Consider the following 18,484-nt stretch of genomic DNA (forward strand, 5'->3'; position numbering starts at 1 on the left):
GATGTCTTGCTATAAGTGTTTAATCCTCTTCGGTGTAGCAATATTAATCTTATGCTATTCCTGCTCATATTCATTCATATGCATCTCATATATCATATAGGTACGCTAATGATCGTGTGAAATGAAGGACATGGCTTAGAGTAGATTTCAGAACAATGTCAATAGATCAAGGTGGATGGATTAATCGTGTGCTAGGGTATTTGATGCTCGTCAAGTGGACATCATCAAAGCAACACTAACTTAATATTAGAATTGAGACAATCATCGGTGCATTCATCCCTTGTTGTTTACAAAATTTTATCACCTTATATGATGCATTAGGTGATAGGAGTTGTGTGAATAAACAATTGATGCATTACCATCCTTAATACCCTTTTATGAAAAGTTAGTGATTCTTAGCCCTTCTTATGAAATTAGGGTTTGTTTTTAAAAAAGATGATGCGTAGTACTGGGTATGGGAATTTTTGTGAAAAAAGGAACTTGTGATGGTTGTCGGGGACCATAATTAGGGGTACCCCAAGGCTCCTAAAACTCGGCTGGTAACCACCATCAGCACAAAGCTGCAAAGGCCTGATGGGCGCAATACAGGTCAAAGCTCCGTCCACTCAAGGGACACGATCTCGCCTCGCCCGAGCCCAGCTTCGGGCAAGAACAGCAGACCCAGGTGGATTCACGTCTCGCACGAGGGTCTCCTCAAGCAACGGGTGCACCTTCGACTCGCCCGAGGCCTAGCTCGGGCAGGCTTCGCGGAGAAGCAACCTTGGCCAGATCGCCTTGCCAACCGACCGTATCGTAGGAGCATTCAATGCAAGGATCGTCTGACACCTTATCCTGACGCACGTTCCTCAGTCGACAGGGCCGAAGTGACCGCAGTCACTTTGCCCCTCCACTGACTGACCTGACAGGAAAACAGCGCCGCCTGCCCTGCTCCGACTGCTGTGCCACCCGCCAGGGTGAGGCTGACAGCAGCCAAGTCCAGCCTCAGGCGCCATAGGAAGCTCCGCCTCGCCCGACCCTAGGGCTCGGCCCCCGCCTCGGCCTCGGAAGATGGTCTCCGCCTCGCCCGACCCCAGGGCTCGGACTCAGCCTCGACCTCGAAAGACGGTCTCCGCCTCGCCCGACCCCAGGGCTCGGACTCAGCCTTGACCTCGGAAGATGGCCTCCGCCTCGCCCGACCCCAGGGCTCGGACTCAGCCTCGACCTCGGACGACAGTCTCCGCCTCGCCCGCTCCAGGGCTCGGACTCAGCCTCGACCTCGGAGGAATCACCGCCTCGCCCGACCTTGGGCTCGGACCGACCACATTACAGGAGGGCCCATCATTACCCTACCCCTAGCTAGCTCAGGCTACGGGGAACAAGACCGGCGTCCCATCTGGCTCGCCCTGGTAAACAAGTAATGATGGCACCCCGCGTGCTCCATGACGATGGCGGTTCTTAGCCCCTTACGGAAGCAAGGAGACGTCAACAAGGACCCGACAACCCCGACAGCTGTGCTTCTACAGGGCTGAAGCGCTCCTCCGACGGCCACGACATCACATGAACAGGACACCAACACCTCTCCAATAGCCACGTCGGCATGTACATAGGGCTTTGGCCCCTCTCTGCTAGACACGTTAGCACATTGCTACGCTCCCCATTGTACACCTGGGCCTTCTCCTTACGTCTATAAAAGGAAGGTCCAGGGCCCTCGTACGGGAAGGTGGCCGCACGGGAGAATGGGCTGACGCACAGGCTCTCTCTCTCCCTCGCGAACGCTTGTAACCCCCTACTGCAAGCGCATCTGCCCTGGGCGCAGGACAACACAAGCTGCGGTTCCCTCTTTTGCTCCCCCTTGTGTTTCGTCTCGCGCCGACCCATCTGGGCTGGGACACGCAGCGACAATTTACTCGTCGGTCCAGGGACCCCCCGGGGTCGAAACGCCGATAGTTGGCGCGCCAGGTAGGGGCCTGCTGCGTGTTGACGAACAGCTTCCCGTCAAGCTCCGGATGGGTAGTCTTCAGCAACCTCTCCAGCCCGGGACGCTGCTCCATTTCGGGAGTCTCGAGTTCATGTCCCTCGACGGCAGCTACGACATGGTACTCCTTCCTCCGTCGCGCGACAACGGCAATGGCGGCTGTCAGCCCGCCCGCTGGCGGCGGAATCGACGACGTCTTCCCCGCCTGACGGAAGAGCAGCATCCGGGTCTGTCCCATCACCTTCCCCGCCGACGGAGGAGGAGGCGGGGCAACCATGGCCAAGCAGGAGGCGGCACCTCGTCGGCTGTCGAGCGAGTCGACGGCGCCGGCGCCCCAGCGGGGGACACGTCGGGCGTTGACCTCGCGTCTGAGACGAAGACGAGCGTCATTTCCCCGCAACACGCCAACCCCAAGCCGACGGACGACGCCAGCACGCTTCGGTGGACGCTTTCATAAAGGCATATCCTAACCTTCCAGGGTACCATATGTGGTCAACCTGGGACCGATTGACGGCCGTCTCGACCTATGGGCCCCCGGGTTCCGAGGAAGATGACGAGCCCGACTCTGGTTGGGATTTCTCCAGGCTCGGTAACCCTAGTGCCATGCGGGACTTCATGACCGCATGTGACTACTGCCTCTTCGATTGCTCCGATGATGGCCACAGCCTTGATGACGAGGACCGTGGCCCAAGTCGCGAATGTTTCCACGTCGATCTAGGGGGTCTCGACGAAGGCAACCACCTTGGTATGCCGGAGGGCGACGATCCCCCTAGGCCTGCGCCTCGCGTTGACATCCTTCGGGAGCTAGCTGTGGTCCCAGTCCCTGCGCGGGGTCAGGACACACAGCTCGAGCAAATCCGCGAGATGCAGGCCAGGCTCGACGAGGAAGCAGGACATCTTGTGCAGCTCCGGCAGAATATCGGGTAGGAGTGGGCAGGCCGAGCACCGGCCGGAGAAGCGCGTCATCTGGCCCAGGACGTCCAGCACCGCATCGCCGACGATGCCAGGGCGAGGCTGCCCCCGGCTTCCAGTGGGGTCGGCTAGAACCTGGCTGCAGCAGCAATACTACTCCGAGCGATGCCGAAACCATCCACCACCGAGGGACGGTGTATCCAAGGAGAGCTCAAGAATCTCCTAGAGGATGCCGCGGTCCGACGGGCCGAAAGCTCTGCCTCCCGAAGGCAGGGGTACCCCCCGGAGCATCGCGCCGCGACTTTTCGATTCATGCGGGAAGCCTCGGTCCACACCGGGCGCACGCGGAACACAGCGCCTGCGGCCCTGGGTCGCCTCGGCAACGAGCACCACCGCCGCGATCGTCGAGCCCACCTCGACGAGAAGGTGCGCCGAGGCTACCACCCCAGGCGTGGGGGACGCTACGACAGCGGGGAGGATCGGAGCCCTTCACCCGAACCACCCGGTCCGCAAGCTTTCAGCCAGGCCATACGACAGGCGCCGTTCCCGACCCAGTTCCGAACCCCGACTACCATCACCAAGTACTCGGGGGAAACAAGGCCGGAACTGTGGCTCGCGGACTACCGGCTGGCCTGCCAGCTGGGTGGAACGGACGATGACAACCTCATCATCCGCAACCTCCCCCTGTTCCTCTCCGACGCCGCCTGAGCCTGACTGGAGCATCTGCCTCCTGCGCAGATCTCCAACTGGGACGACCTGGTCAAAGCCTTCGCCGGCAACTTCCAGGGCACATACGTGCGCCCTGGGAACTCCTGGGATCTCCGAAGCTGCGAGGAACGCGCCGATGACATCCGGCGATTTTCGAAGCAGCGCACCGAGCTGTCCAACATCACCGACTCAGATGTCATCGGCGTGTTCCTCGCCGGCACCACTTGCTGCGACCTGGTGAGCAAGCTGGGTCGCAAGACTCCCACCAGGGTGAGCGAGCTGATGGACATTGCCACCAAGTTCGCCTCTAGTCAGGAGGCGGTCGAGGCCATCTTCCGGAAGGACAAGCAGCCCCAGGGGCGCCAGCAGGAAGACGTCCCCGAGGCGTCCGCTCAGCGCGGCACCAAGAAGAAGGGCAAGAAGAAGTCGCAAGCGAAACGCGACGCCGCCGACGCAGACCTTGTCGCCGCCGCCGAGCATAGGAACCCTCGGAAGCCCCCCGGAGGCGCCAACCTGTTTGATAAGATGCTCAAGGAGTCGTGCCCCTATCATCAGGGTCCCGTCAAGCACACCCTTGAGGAGTGCGTCATGCTTCGGCGCTACTTCCACAAGGTCGGGCCCCCGGCGGAAGGTGGCAGAGCCCACGCCAACGACAAGAAGGAGGGCCACAAGGCAGAGGAGTTCCCCGAGGTCCACGACTGCTTCATGATCTACGGTGGGCAAGTGGCGAACGCCTCGGCTCTGCACCGCAAGCAAGAGCGCTGGGAGGTCTGCTCGGTGAAGGTGGCGGCGCCAGTCTACCTAGACTGGTCCGACAAGCCCATCACCTTCGACCAAGGTGACCACCCCGACCGCGTGCCGAGCCTGGGGAAGTACCCGCTCGTTGTCGATCCCGTCATCGGCAACGTCAGGCTTACCAAGGTCCTCATGGATGGAGGCAGCAGCCTCAACATCATCTACGCCGAGACCCTCGGGCTCTTGTAGATCGATCTGTCCTCGATCCGGGCCGGCGCGGCGCCCTTTCACGGGATCATCCACGGGAAACGCGTCCAACCCCTTGGGCAACTCGATCTGTCCGTCTGCTTCGCGACTCCCTCCAATTTCCGAAAGGAAACCCTCACGTTCGAGGTGGTCGGGTTCCGAGGAACCTACCATGCAGTGTTGGGGAGACCATGCTACGCCAAGTTCATGGTCGTCCCCAACTACACCTACCTCAAGCTCAAGATGTCGGGACCCAACGGGGTCATCACCGTCGGATCCACGTAACGACACGCGTACGAATGCGACGTGGTGTGCGTGGAGTACGCTGAGGCCCTCATCGCCGACCTGGAGAACCTCTCCAAGGAAGTGCCAGATGCGAAGCGCCACGCCGGCAACTTCGAGCCAGCAGAGGCGGTTAAGTCCATCCCTCTCGACCCCAGCAACGACGCCTCCAAGCAGGTCCGGATCGGCTCCGAGCTCGACCCCAAATAGGAAGCAGTGCTCGTCGACTTTCTCCGCGCGAACACCGAGGTTTTTGCTTGGAGTCCCTCGGACATGCCTGGCATACCGAGGGATGTCGCCGAGCACTCACTGGATATCCGAGCTAGAGCCCGACCCGTGAAGCAGCCTCTGCGCCGATTCGACGAAGAAAAGCGCAGAGCCATAGGCGAGGAGATCCACAAGCTGATGGCTGCAGGGTTCATCAAAGAGGTATTCCATCTGGAATGGTTAGCCAACCCTGTGCTTATGAAAAAGAAAGGTGGGAAATGGTGGATGTGTGTAGACTACACTGGTCTAAACAAAGCATGTCCGAAGGTTCCCTACCCTCTGCCTCGCATCGATCAAATCGTGGATTCCACTGCTGGGTGCGAAACCCTGTCGTTCCTCGATGCCTACTCCGGATATCACCAAATCAGGATGAAAGAGTCCGACCAGTTCGCGACTTCTTTCATCACACCTTTTAGCATGTACTGCTACATCACTATGCCATTTGGTTTGAGGAATGCAGGCGCGACATACCAAAGGTGCATGAACCACGTGTTCGGAGAGCACATTGGCCGAACGGTCGAGGCTTACATCGATGACATCGTAGTCAAGACGAGGAAATCCTTCGACCTCCTCTCTGACCTTGAAACGACATTCAAGTGTCTCAAGGCGAGAGGCGTGAAACTCAATCCCGAGAAGTGTGTCTTCGGAGTCCCCCGAGGCATGCTCCTAGGGTTCATCGTCTCTGAGCGGGGCATCGAGGCCAACCCGGAGAAAATCGCGGCCATCACCAACATGGGGCCCATCAAGGACTTGAAAGGAGTACAGAGGGTCATGGGATGCCTTGTGGCTCTGAGCCGCTTCATCTCGCGCCTCGGCGAAAGAGGCTTACCCCTGTACCGCCTCTTTAGGAAGACCGAGCACTTCACTTGGACCCCCGAGGCCGAGGAAGCCCTCGGGAACTTAAAGGCGCTCCTTTCAAGCGCGCCCATCTTGGTGCCCCCCGCTGCTGGAGAAGCCCTCTTGATCTACGTAGCCGCAACCACTCAGGTGGTCAGCGCCGTGATCGTAGTCGAGAGACGAGAAGAGGGGCATGCATTGCCCGTCTAGAGGCCGGTCTACTTCATCAGCGAGGTACTGTCCGAGACCAAAATCCGCTACCCGCAAATTCAGAAGCTACTGTACGCGGTAATTCTGACGCGGCGAAAGTTGCGACACTACTTCGAGTCTCATCCGGTGACTGTGGTGTCATCCTTCCCCCTGGGGGAGATCATCCAGTGCCGAGAGGCCTCAGGTAGGATTGCAAAGTGGGCGGTGGAGATCATGGGCGAGACAATCTCGTTCGCTCCTCGGAAGACCATCAAGTCCCAAGTCTTGGCGGACTTTGTGGCTGAATGGTCGACACCCAGCTTCCAGCAGCTCCGATCCAACCGGAACTCTGGACCATGTTTTTCGATGGGTCGCTGATGAAAACAGGAACGGGCGCGGGCCTGCTCTTCATCTCACCCCTCGGGAAGCACCTCCGCTACGTGCTGCGCCTCCATTTCCCGGCGTCCAACAACGTGGCCGAGTACGAGGCTCTGGTTAACGGGTTGCGCATCGCCATCGAGCTAGGGGTCCGGCGCCTCGACGCTCATGGCGACTCACAACTTGTCATCGACCAAGTCATGAAGAACTCCCATTGCCGTGACCCGAAGATGGAAGCCTACTGCGACGAGGTTTGGCGCCTGGAGGACAAGTTCTACGGGCTCGAGCTCAACCACGTCGCTCGACGATACAACGAGACTGCGGACGAGCTGGCTAAAATAGCCTCGGGGCGGACAACGGTTCCCCCGGACGTCTTCTCCCGAGACCTACATCAACCCTCCGTCAAGACCGACGACACGCCCGAGCCCGAGGAGGCCTCGGCCCAGCCCGAGGCACCCTCGGCCCCCGAGGGTGAGGCACTGCGCGTCGAGGAAGAGCGGAATGGGACACGCCTAATCGAAACTGGCAGACCCCGTACCTGCAATATCTCCACCGAGGAGAGCTACCCCTCGATAGAGCCGAGGCTCGGCGACTGGCGCGGCGCGCCAAGTCGTTCGTCTTGCTGGGTGACGGAAAGGAGCTCTACCACCGCAGCCCCTCAGGCATCCTCCAGCGATGCATATCCATCGTCGAAGGTTAGGAGCTATTGCAAGAAATACACTCGGGGGCTTGCAGTCATCACGCAGCACCTCGAGCCCTCGTTGGAAACGCCTTCCGACAAGGTTTCTACTGGCCAACCGCGGTGGCCGACGCCACTAGGATTGTATGCACCTGCCAAGGGTGTCAATTCTACGCAAGGCAGACTCACCTGCCCGCTCAGGCCTTGCAAACAATACCCATCACCTGGCCGTTTGCTGTGTGGGGTGTGGACCTCGTCGGTCTCTTGCAGAAGGCACCCGGGGGCTTCACGCACCTGCTGGTCGCTATCGACAAATTCTCCAAGTGGATTGAGATCCGACCCCTAAACTGCATTAGGTCCGAACAGGCGGTGGCGTTCTTCACCAACATCATCCATCGCTTTGGGGTCCCGAACTCCATCATCACCGACAACGGCACCCAGTTCACTGGCCGAAAGTTCCTGGACTTCTGCGAGGACCACCACATCCGGGTGGACTGGGCCGCCGTAGCTCACCCCATGACGAATGGGTAGGTAGAGCGTGCCAACGGAATGATTCTGCAGGGACTCAAGCCGAGGATCTACAACGACCTCAACAAGTTCGGCAGGCGATGGATGAAGGAACTCCCCTCGGTGGTCTGGAGTCTGAGGACGACGCCAAGCCGAGCCACGGGCTTCACGCCATTCTTTCTAGTCTATGGGGCCGAGGCTATCTTGTCCACAGACTTAGAATACGGTTCCCCGAGGACGAGGGCGTACGACGACCGAGGCAACCAGACCAGCCGAGAAGACTCACTGGACCAGCTGGAAGAGGCTCGGGACATGGCCTTACTACACTCGGCAAGGTATCAGCAGTCTCTGCGACGCTACCACGTCCGTGGGGTTCGGTCCCGAGACCTCCAGGTGGGGGACTTGGTGCATCGGCTACGACAAGACGCCCGAGGGCGCCACAAGCTCACGCCTCCCTAGAAAGGGCCGTTCATCATCACCAAGATTTTGAAGCCCGGAACATACAAGCTGGCCAACAATCAAGGCGAGGTCTACAGCAACGCTTGGAACATCCGACAGCTACGTCGCTTTTACCCTTAAGATGTTTTCAAGTCGTTCATATACCTCGTTCTCTTTACATACACAAATAAAGTCTAACCATCAAGGAAGGGCCAGCCTTGCCTCAGCAAAGCCCGACCCTCCCTCGGGGGCTAGAAGGGGGGAACCCCCTCTGCGTCAAAATTTTCCTCAGAAAAAGTCCTACAAAAAACGACTTTCGTGTTTCCCGGCTATATCAGTAACAGAACCCCGCGAAACGAATAAGAGCGCATGTAAGCGGCAAGGCCGACCGAGCCGAGGGACTCCTACGCCTCCGGGATATGGATACCTCACTCGTCACCTTTCACGAAAAAATAACTCTTACTCGGATAAGCGATTCTGCTACTGACGAACAAGTCCGGATACTCGAAACGGGAGGAAAAGAAACACAGCTTTATAACACGACGACAAAGTGTTCAGGCCTCGGCGGCCGCGAAAGACACATACATGTTCAAAACAGACTGCTCCGGCAGAATCAGGCATCGCCCGAGGGAGGAGCTGCACCCTCGGCTCCGTCTCCACCCTCAGCGTCGTTCCCACCCTCGGCGAGATCCGCCCCGGCCTCGGACGGCGACGCAAGCGGAAGGACTTCTACCTCGAAGGAGGACGCCAGCACCGCGCTTGGGCCTACGGTGGCCGCGTCAAGCCTCTAAACTTCGGCCAGGGCAGCTTCATCTTCGTCAGAAAGACAGTACCCCTCGCTGACCCGCTCCAGATCCACATCGTAGTGGGAAGCAAGCACGGCAAAGGCCCGCCTAACGCCGTGATGCAGCGCCTCGCGGAGTTTGCCGCGCATATGGCCACCCAAGGCCTGCATGCGACTCTGGGGGGAGCTCCCTGAGGGGACGTCGTCAAGACCAAAGATCTGGCAGAAGGCTGAGATAGCTTCGGACATGGCCGCGCGGTCGGCTTCCTTCTGCTCAGCCGCTTGGGCAAGTGCCTTGGCGGACTCGTTGAGGGCAGACTCGAGCTCTGCAAACAGCCAAAACAGAATTCTTCAAACACGAGTTGAAGAACGAGGCTGAATCAAAATCTCAAAACAGCCAAGACATACCTTCAGCCCCGGGCACGCTGCTCCGAGGCTGCGGCTTGGGCGGACTGAGCAGACCCGACGGCCACGGCCAGGTCCGCCGCAAGGGCTCCGGCCCGAGCAGACGCCTCGGCTAGCTGGCCTCCAAGGGCCTCAGCCTGGCTTTCAGCCTCGGCAGCCTGGCTCCGAGATTGGTCCCGCTCACCGATGACCTAGCCAAGCTCCAACTGCCGCCGCTGCGCCTCTGCGCGTACCGCCGCTGCCTCTGCCCCCAGCTCGTCGCGGAGCAACCGAAGGTCCGCCACCTCAGCGCTCCGTTGGGTGAGGCGCTCGGTAGCCTCGGCAAGCGCGGCCCTCAGAAACCGCAGCGAACCCCAGACGTCGGCCTCGCGGTGGATGAGCGATGACTTGGCGGTGCTTAGATCCGTCAGATCCTGAGGAAGGGAAACAGGGCGTCACAAAGAATGCCTTGATCACGTGAAAGGTATGCCTGAAATCCTTACCTGGAGGATCCTGGGAACGTCCCTGGATAGGACCTCCATGGTCGACCGAAGCGACCCCATCGTTGCCTTGGCACACTCACGAAGCTCGTCCCGAGACTGCTCCTCCCGCTCATCGTCAAGAACGAAGAGGGGTTTCGAAGCGCCACGGGTCCAGAACCGGAGCGCCTGCCCACGCTGCTCATTAGGATCGCGTCGTGCGAGGACAAGGTCGCCGCTCCCCAGGGCGGGCCGTGGCTCTGCGCCCCCCTCCTCCAAGGCATCGGCACCCCCTGTAGTCGGCGCATCAGGTACCTCCTCGGCCAAGGGGGCAGGTTTCCGATCGCCGGCCTTGAGTAGCGGCGCCTCGGCCATCTCAGCATCGGCGGCGACGGGTGGCTCCACAGCCAGAACGGCAACGGCCTCGGCAGAAGCCGGTGCCGGCGTCGGCAACACGTCAGGTGGGCTCAAAGCCGCGGCCACGCCAGTAGTCTCCCTCGGCACGACGGCCGCCTCGACGGAGGGGTCAGCCTCGGAAGCTCGCCCCACGGCGACTTGTGCCGCCTGAGCCCCCTGCTTGGGGGCATCTTGTGTAGAGGCCAGCCGGCCAGCGAGGCCCGGTGCGGCACCGGCTACAGAAGCCGGCGCCGTCTTAAGGACCTTCCGGGAAGCCAGACTGGTCGAACCGTGCCTCCGTTTGCTGGGAAGAAAGGGAAAAGGAGGATCAGGACACATGAAGAAGGAGCCGGGACAAAGGTATCCTTAGATACTTACCCACTCCGGACCACAGCCAATCGTGCCTGCGGGGAGGCCCCTCGAACCTCGGTCCTCGCGGGCACTACCAAGGTTTGCCCCGCTGCCGGCTTCGGCACCATCCCTGCCTCGGGCGCCCGGGGCGCCGAAGGGACGGTCCGCCCAGGCGCAGACACGACGACCTGAGGATCAGCCTCCTGTGCAGCCGGCACGGGCAACGGCTCTTGGGGGACAGGCGGGTCGGCCTGACTCCCCGGGATCACCTCAACTACCTCGGCCAAGGGGTCAAGTACCCCCTCGACCTGCCCCTGTTCTTCGAACCAGGACCCTGATGTCCCGGCCCCGGATATCGACGGCGCCAGCCCACTCGGGGGCTGGCTCGACGACCCCTGGCCCAGCCTCAGATCCGGACTGAGGCCAAGGCGGGCAGCCATGTCGTCGTCTTCATCATCGTCGTCGTCGTCAGGCGTCTCCGGCGATGGCTCCCTCGGGAGCCCGTCCCTCTCCTGCTTCCGACGACGCCTCTCCAAGGCGTCCCGAGCCCGCATCCGCTCGCGGGCCCGAGCCTTCTTCGTGTCCTTCTTCTCCTTCTTTTCCGTAGCAACCCTCCGCGCGGCTCGATCCACCGCGTCCTCCGGGACCGGTGGCAGGGAAGGCTTGTGAAACCCCAACTCCTGGAGACGGACGGAAAGTCTCGACTGTGAGAACCAAGGGCAATCTGACACAAGAAAGAAGAAGGAGCGGACACTCACCAGGGACATGCACCCGCGCTCGGGACGCATCGGGAGCTGGGTAAGGGCGCCGACGTCTAGCCTCCCTACCGTGCTAGCTACCCGCCTATGGAGGTCATCGTCGGAGAGGGGGACAGAGGACATCTGCGAGCCCTCCAAGTTGACCCCCGGCGTCATCTCCGAAAGCAGCAACTGCCGCTCCGTCAAGGGAAGCACCCTCCGGCGATGGATGGCGGCGACCACCCCCGCGGCGGAAAGCCCTTCGTCTCGCAGCTCCTGCAAGGCTTCCAGAAGGGGCTAGAGATTCTTCTATCTCTCGTGCGGGGCCCCATAGCGCCAGTTGCTGCCGGCGGCAGTCACCACTCGTTGAGAAAACGACGGGAGTCTCCCATCGTCGTTCCGGAGGTAAAACCACCGGCGCTGCCACCCCTTGTTCGAAGACACAAGGATGGCGGGGATGTACTGTTGCACGCGCGCCTGCCTCAACTGGAGGATGCAGCCACCGGCCCGCACCGCCATGCGGACTCTCCTTTCCCCTGTCGTCGAGGCAAAAGGCTCCGCGGAGAAGAGATGGGTCCACAGATCCCAGTGGGGGTCAATCCCCAAAAATCATTCGCAAACCGCTGCGAAGATGGCTGCTTGCGCGATGGAGTTGGGGTTGAGGTTGTGCAGCTCCACCCCGTAGAAATGCAGAATCGCCCGCATGAAACGGCTTGCTGGCACTCCGAACCCCCGCTCATGGAAAGAGACGAAACTCAGCACATACCCCGACGGCGGGGACGGGGCGGCTCCACTCGGAGGAGCCATCCACTCCAGCTGTGGGTCACCAAAGAGGGGACGAAGCAAGCCATCGGCAACAAGGGCCTCCAGATCGTCCACCGTGACGGTGGAGAAAGGCCACGGGTCGCGCGGCGGAACGACGGTTACCCGGTCGGCCATCACCAAGCGAAGGAGGTGGTGGCAGAGCGGACAAGGTGCGCGGTTTTCTTTCTCTGGCTATTCCCTCAGGTTGCGGAAACCTAAGCGGGAGGCGAGCAGCAGAGTAAAGAACCACCACCGGTCCCTCTTCCGAATATATAAAGGCCCGGGCAAGACCCATTCAACACTTCGCCCGAACCCGCCGCGAAATTCAAAACTCGAAGGTGAAATGCCCGTTCCTAGAATGGCTCACGCAACGGCTGCCCCGCGAACCACTCGTCCCGTCGTATTAACTCCGCGGCAGGGCAGGCGACACCTTTGGCAGGCGAAGCGGGCGACACTTCACCTCCGCCATAATGACCGCGTCAAAAAAGGTGTGCCACGTCGTTCAATTCCGTATCCTTTTCCTCTTCCCCTTTCTCTCTCTTGCTACAAGGACCGGGAAAGGGGATACTCCGAAAGGGATCCTTCTCCACGAAGGAAGCGGGCCCCGAGCCCTCCTACTGATCAGAGGTTCAAAGGCTGGCCCCTCGGAAGGGTTCGACAGCCGCCTCAGAGCACTCGGGCTCCACGCCCACTACTGGTCAGAGGTTCGAAGGCTAGCCCCTCGGAAGGGTTCGACAGCCACCTCAGGCCACTCGGGTTCCGCGCCCACTACTGATCAGGGGTTCGAAGGCTGGCCCCCCCGAAGGGTTCAACGGCCGCCTCAGAACACGCAGAGCAAGGGATGACTCTGGGTACGTCCGATACATGGCCGAGGCTCGAGCTATGCTCCTGAGGTACCCTAGGACATTTCCGAGACCGGCAGGAGCGATTCTGTAAAAGAATCCCATCAGAGGGAGGCATCGAGCCCTCGGACCCGATCAAACGGGACCAGGTCCGACAAATCACCTGCAGGTACTTTTGGAGTGCGCCTCTGGGCCACTAGCCGACCCTTATCGAACGGGGCACGGGCGTCCACTCGGATCACCCGTTAGCAACTCACTGGAGACACCATGTTCGGCGCCCTCCGAGGGCAACATGGCGCTTCCCCCCTCCTCCTTGCGGAAAGGCGATGAAGGGGCGTATGATAAAAGCCGAGTCAGTCCTTGACCATCCCCTCGCTCTGTGCAGAGGCTCGGGGACTGCTCTCGCAAACCCGGCTCCGGCCAAACCGTTGACAACGTCAACATACCAGCCCGAGGACTTGGAACCTGACCATGCACCCGGGCTACGACCAGTTCGTATGAGGGAACAACCAGACCGGCCGAGGCGTCACGAAAAGCGCTAAGACCTCAGAGGAGTCAAATCACTCCTCCGAGGCCTCGGGGGCTACACCCGGCGGGTGCGCTCGCGTGCACCCACCGGAACGAAATGCAACCGAGAAAGGCCGGCCCCCTTACAAAAAAGTGCGACAAAGCCTCCAAGCGAGTACCAACACTCCCTTCGGGGACCATAATTAGGGGTACCCCCAAGGCTCCTAAAACTCGGCTGGTAACCACCATCAGCACAAAGCTGCAAAGGCCTGATGGGCGCAATACAGGTCAAAGCTCCGTCCACTCAAGGGACACGATCTCGCCTCGCCCGAGCCCAGCTTCGGGCAAGAACAGCAGACCCAGGTGGATTCACGTCTCGCCCGAGGGTCTCCTCAAGCAACGGGCGCACCTTCGACTCGCCCGAGGCCCAGCTCGGGCAGGCTTCGCGGAGAAGCAACCTTGGCCAGATCGCCTCGCCAACCGATCGTATCGCAGGAGCATTCAATGCAAGGATCGTCTGACACCTTATCCTGACACACGTTCCTCAGTCGACAGGGCCGAAGTGACCACAGTCACTTCGCCCCTCCACTGACTGACCTGACAGGAAAACAGCGCCGCCTGCCCTGCCCCGACTGTTGTGCCACCCGCCAGGGTGAGGCTGACAGCAGCCAAGTCCAGCCTCAGGCACCATAGGAAGCTCCGCCTCGCCCGACCCCAGGGCTTGGCCCCCGCCTCGGCCTCGGAAGACGGTCTCCGCCTCGCCCGACCCCAGGGCTCGGACTCAGCCTCGAGCTCGGAAGACGGTCTCTGCCTCGCCCGACCCTAGGGCTCGGACTCAGCCTCGACCTCGGAAGACATCCTCCGCCTCGCCCGACCCCAGGGCTTGGACTCAGCCTCGACCTCGGACGACGGTCTCCGCCTCGCCCGACCCCAGGGCTCGGACTCAGCCTCAACCTCGGAGGAATCACCGCCTCGCTCGACCTTGGGCTCGGACCGACCACGTTACAGGAGGGCCCATCATTACCCTACCCCTAGCTAGCTCAGGCTACGGGGAACAAGACCGGCGTCCCATCTGGCTCACCCTGGTAAACAAGTAATGATGGCACCCCGCGTGCTCCATGACGACGGCGGTTCTCAGCCCCTTACAGAAGCAAGGAGACGTCAGCAAGGACCCGACAGCCCCGACAGCTGTGCTTCCACAGGGCTCAAGCGCTCCTCCGACGGCCACGACATCACATGAACAGGGCACCAACACCTCTCCAATAGCCACGTCGGCATGTACATAGGGCTCTGGCCCCTCTCTGCTAGACACATTAGCACATTGCTACGCTCCCCATTGTACACCTGGGCCTTCTCCTTACGTCTATAAAAGGAAGGTCCAGGGCCCTCGTACGGGAAGGTGGCCGCGCGGGAGAACGGGCTGACGCACAAGCTCTCTCTCTCCCTTGCGAACGCTTGTAACCCCCTACTGCAAGCGCATCTGCCCTGGGCGCAGGACAAAACGAGCTGCGATTCCCTCTTTTGCTCCCTAAAAGGGAATTAGGCTTACACCTAGTTCCTAAATAATTTTGGTGGTTAAATTGCCCAACACAAATAATTGGACTAACTAGTTTGCCCAAGTGTGTAGATTATATAGGTGTAAAAGGTTCACCCTCAGCCAATAAAAAGACCAAGTTTTGGATTCAATAAAGGAGCAAAGGGGCAACCGAAGGCACCCCTGGTCTGGCGCACCGGACTGTCCGGTGTGCCACCGGACAGTGAACAGTACCTGTCCGGTGCACCAGGGGACTCAGACTCAAACTCGCCACCTTCGGGAATTTCCAGGGCGACTCGGCTATAATTCACCGGACTGTCCGGTGTACACCGGACAGTGTCCGGTGCGCCAAAGGAGGTCGGCCTCAGGAACTCGCCAGCTTCGGGAAACGCCAACGGATAGCCCGCTAAAATTCACCGGACTGTCCGGTGTGCACCGGACTGTCCGGTGCGCCTCTGAAGCAACGGTCATCTCCGCGCCAACGGCTCTCTGCCGCGCATTTAATGCGCCCTCTGCGCGCGCAGAAGTCAGAATCGCCCATGCTGGCACACCGGACAGCAAACAGTACCTGTCCGGTGTGCACCGGACACCCAGGCGGGCCCACAAGTCAGAAGCTCCAACGGTCAGAATCCAACGGCAGTGATGACGTGGCAGGGGGCACCGGACTGTCCGGTGTGCACCGGACTGTCCGGTGCGCCATCGAACAGACAGGATTCCCAACGGCCACATTTGGTGGTTGGGGCTATAAATACCCCAACCACCCCACCATTCATTGCATCCAAGTTTTCCACTTCTCAACTACTACAAGAGCTCTAGCATTCAATTCTAGACACACTAAAGAGATCAAATCCTCTCCAATTCCACACAAAGCCCTAGTGACTAGTGAGAGGGATTTGCCGTGTTCATTTGAGCTCTTGCGCTTGGATTGCTTCCTTTCTTTCTCACTTGTTCTTGAGATCACAACTCCATTGTAATCAAGGCAAGAGGCACCAATTGTGTGGTGGCCCTTGCGGGGAAGTTTTGTTCCCGGCTTTGATTTGAGAAGAGAAGCTCACTCGGTCCAAGGGACCGTTTGAGAGAGGGAAGGGTTGAAAGAGACCCGGCCTTTGTGGCCTCCTCAACGGGGAGTAGGTTTGCAAAAACCGAACCTCGGTAAAACAAATCTCCGTGTCTCACTTGCTTATTCGCTTGGGATTTGTTTTACGCCCTCTCTCTCGGACTCGTTTATATTTCTAACGCTAACCCGGCTTGTAGTTGTGTTTATATTTGTAAATTTCAGTTTCGCCCTATTCACCCCCCCCCCTCTAGGCGACTATCAATTGGTATCAGAGCCCGGTGCTTCATTAGAGCCTAACCGCTCGAAGTGATGTCGGGAGATCACGCCAAGAAGGAGATGGAGACCGGCGAAAAGCCCACTACAAGCCACGGGAGCACTTCATCGGAAGAGTCCCGCACCAAAAGGAGGGAGAAGAAGAAGAGCTCCTCCAACAAAGGGAAGGAGAAGAAATCTTCTTCTCACCACAAAGAGAAGAAGGAAAGATCTTCCTCCCACAAGCCGCACCGGAGTGGGGACAAGCAAAAGAGGATGAGGAAAGTAGTCTACTACGAGACCGACACTTCATCAACATCTACCTCCGACTCCGATGCGCCCTCCATAACTTCTAAACGCCAAGAGCGTAAGAAGTTTAGTAAGATCCCCCTACACTATCCTCGCATTTCTAAACATGCACCTTTACTTTCCGTCCCATTAGGCAAACCACCAACTTTTGATGGTGAAGATTATGCTATGTGGAGTGATTTAATGCGATTTCATCTAACCTCATTCCACAAAAGTATATGGGATGTTGTTGAGTTTGGTGCACAGGTACCGTCCGTAGGGGATAAGGATTATGATGAGGATGAGGTGGCCCAAATCGAGCACTTCAACTCTCAAGCAACAACGATACTCCTTGCCTCTTTAAGTAGAGAGGAGTATAACAAAGTACAAGGGTTGAAGAGTGCCAAGGAGGTTTGGGATGTGCTCAAAACCGCACACGAGGGAGACGAGCTCACCAAGATCACCAAGCGGGAAACGATCGAGGGGGAGCTCGGTCGGTTCCGGCTTCGCAAAGGGGAAGAGCCACAACACATGTACAACCGGCTCAAGACTTTGGTGAACCAAGTGCGCAACCTCGGGAGCGTAAAGTGGGATGACCATGAAATGGTTAAGGTTATTCTAAGATCTCTTATTTTCCTTAACCCTACTCAAGTTCAATTAATTCGTGGAAATCCTAGATATACTAAAATGACCCCCGAGGAAGTAATCGGGCATTTTGTAAGTTTTGAGTGCATGATCGAGGGCTCGAGGAAGATCAACGAGCTTGATGATCCCTCCACATCCGAAGCTCAACCCGTCGCATTCAAGGCGACGGAGGACAAGAAGGAGGAGTCTACACCAAGTCGACAACCAATAGACGCCTCCAAGCTCGACAATGAGGAAATGGCGCTCGTCATCAAGAGCTTCCGCCAAATCCTCAAGCAAAGGAGAGGGAAAGACTACAAATCCCGCTCCAAGAAGGTTTGCTACAAGTGTGGTAAGCCCGGTCATTTTATTGCTAAATGTCCCATATCTAGTGACAGTGACCGAGGCGACGACAAGAAGGGAAGAAGAAAGGAGAAGAAGAGGTACTACAAGAAGAAGGGCGGCGATGCCCATGTTTGTCGCGAGTGGGACTCCGACGAAAGCTCAAGCGACTCCTCCGACGACGAGGACGCCGCCAACATCGCCGTCACCAAGGGACTTCTCTTCCCCAACGTCGGCCACAAGTGCCTCATGGCAAAGGACGGCAAAAGGAAGAAGGTAAAATCAAGATCCTCCACTAAATATGAAACCTCTAGTGATGAAAACGCTAGTGATGAGGAGGATAACTTGCGTACTCTTTTTGCCAACCTTAACATAGCTCAAAAGGAAAAATTGAATGAATTAGTTAGTGCTATTCATGAAAAGGATGACCTTTTGGATTCCCAAGAGGACCTCCTTATTAAGGAAAATAAGAAGCATGTTAAGGTTAAAAATGCTTATGCTCTAGAAATTGAGAAATGTGAAAAATTATCTAGTGAGCTAAGCACTTGCCGTGAGATGATTGACAACCTTAGGAATGAAAATGCTAGTTTAAATACTAAGGTTAATTCTCATGTTTGCAATGTTTCAACTTCAAATCCTAAAGATAATAATGATGATTTGCTTGCTAGGATTGAAGAATTGAACATATCTCTTGCTAGCCTTAGAATAGAAAATGAAAATTTAATTGCTAAGGCTAAAGATTTTGATGTTTGCAAAGTTGCAATTTCCGATCTTAGAGATAAAAATGATATTCTTCATGCTAAGATTGTTGAACTTAATTCTTGCAAACCCTCTACATCTATTGTTGAGCATGTATCTATTTGTACTAGATGTAGAGATGTTGATATTAATGCTATTCATGATCATATGGCTTTAATTAAACAACAAAACGATCATATAGCAAAACTAGATGCTAAAATTGCCGAGCACAA

This window comes from Zea mays, chromosome 8 (assembly GCF_902167145.1).
Source record: "Zea mays cultivar B73 chromosome 8, Zm-B73-REFERENCE-NAM-5.0, whole genome shotgun sequence".
In the NCBI taxonomy this organism is placed as follows: domain Eukaryota; kingdom Viridiplantae; phylum Streptophyta; class Magnoliopsida; order Poales; family Poaceae; genus Zea; species Zea mays.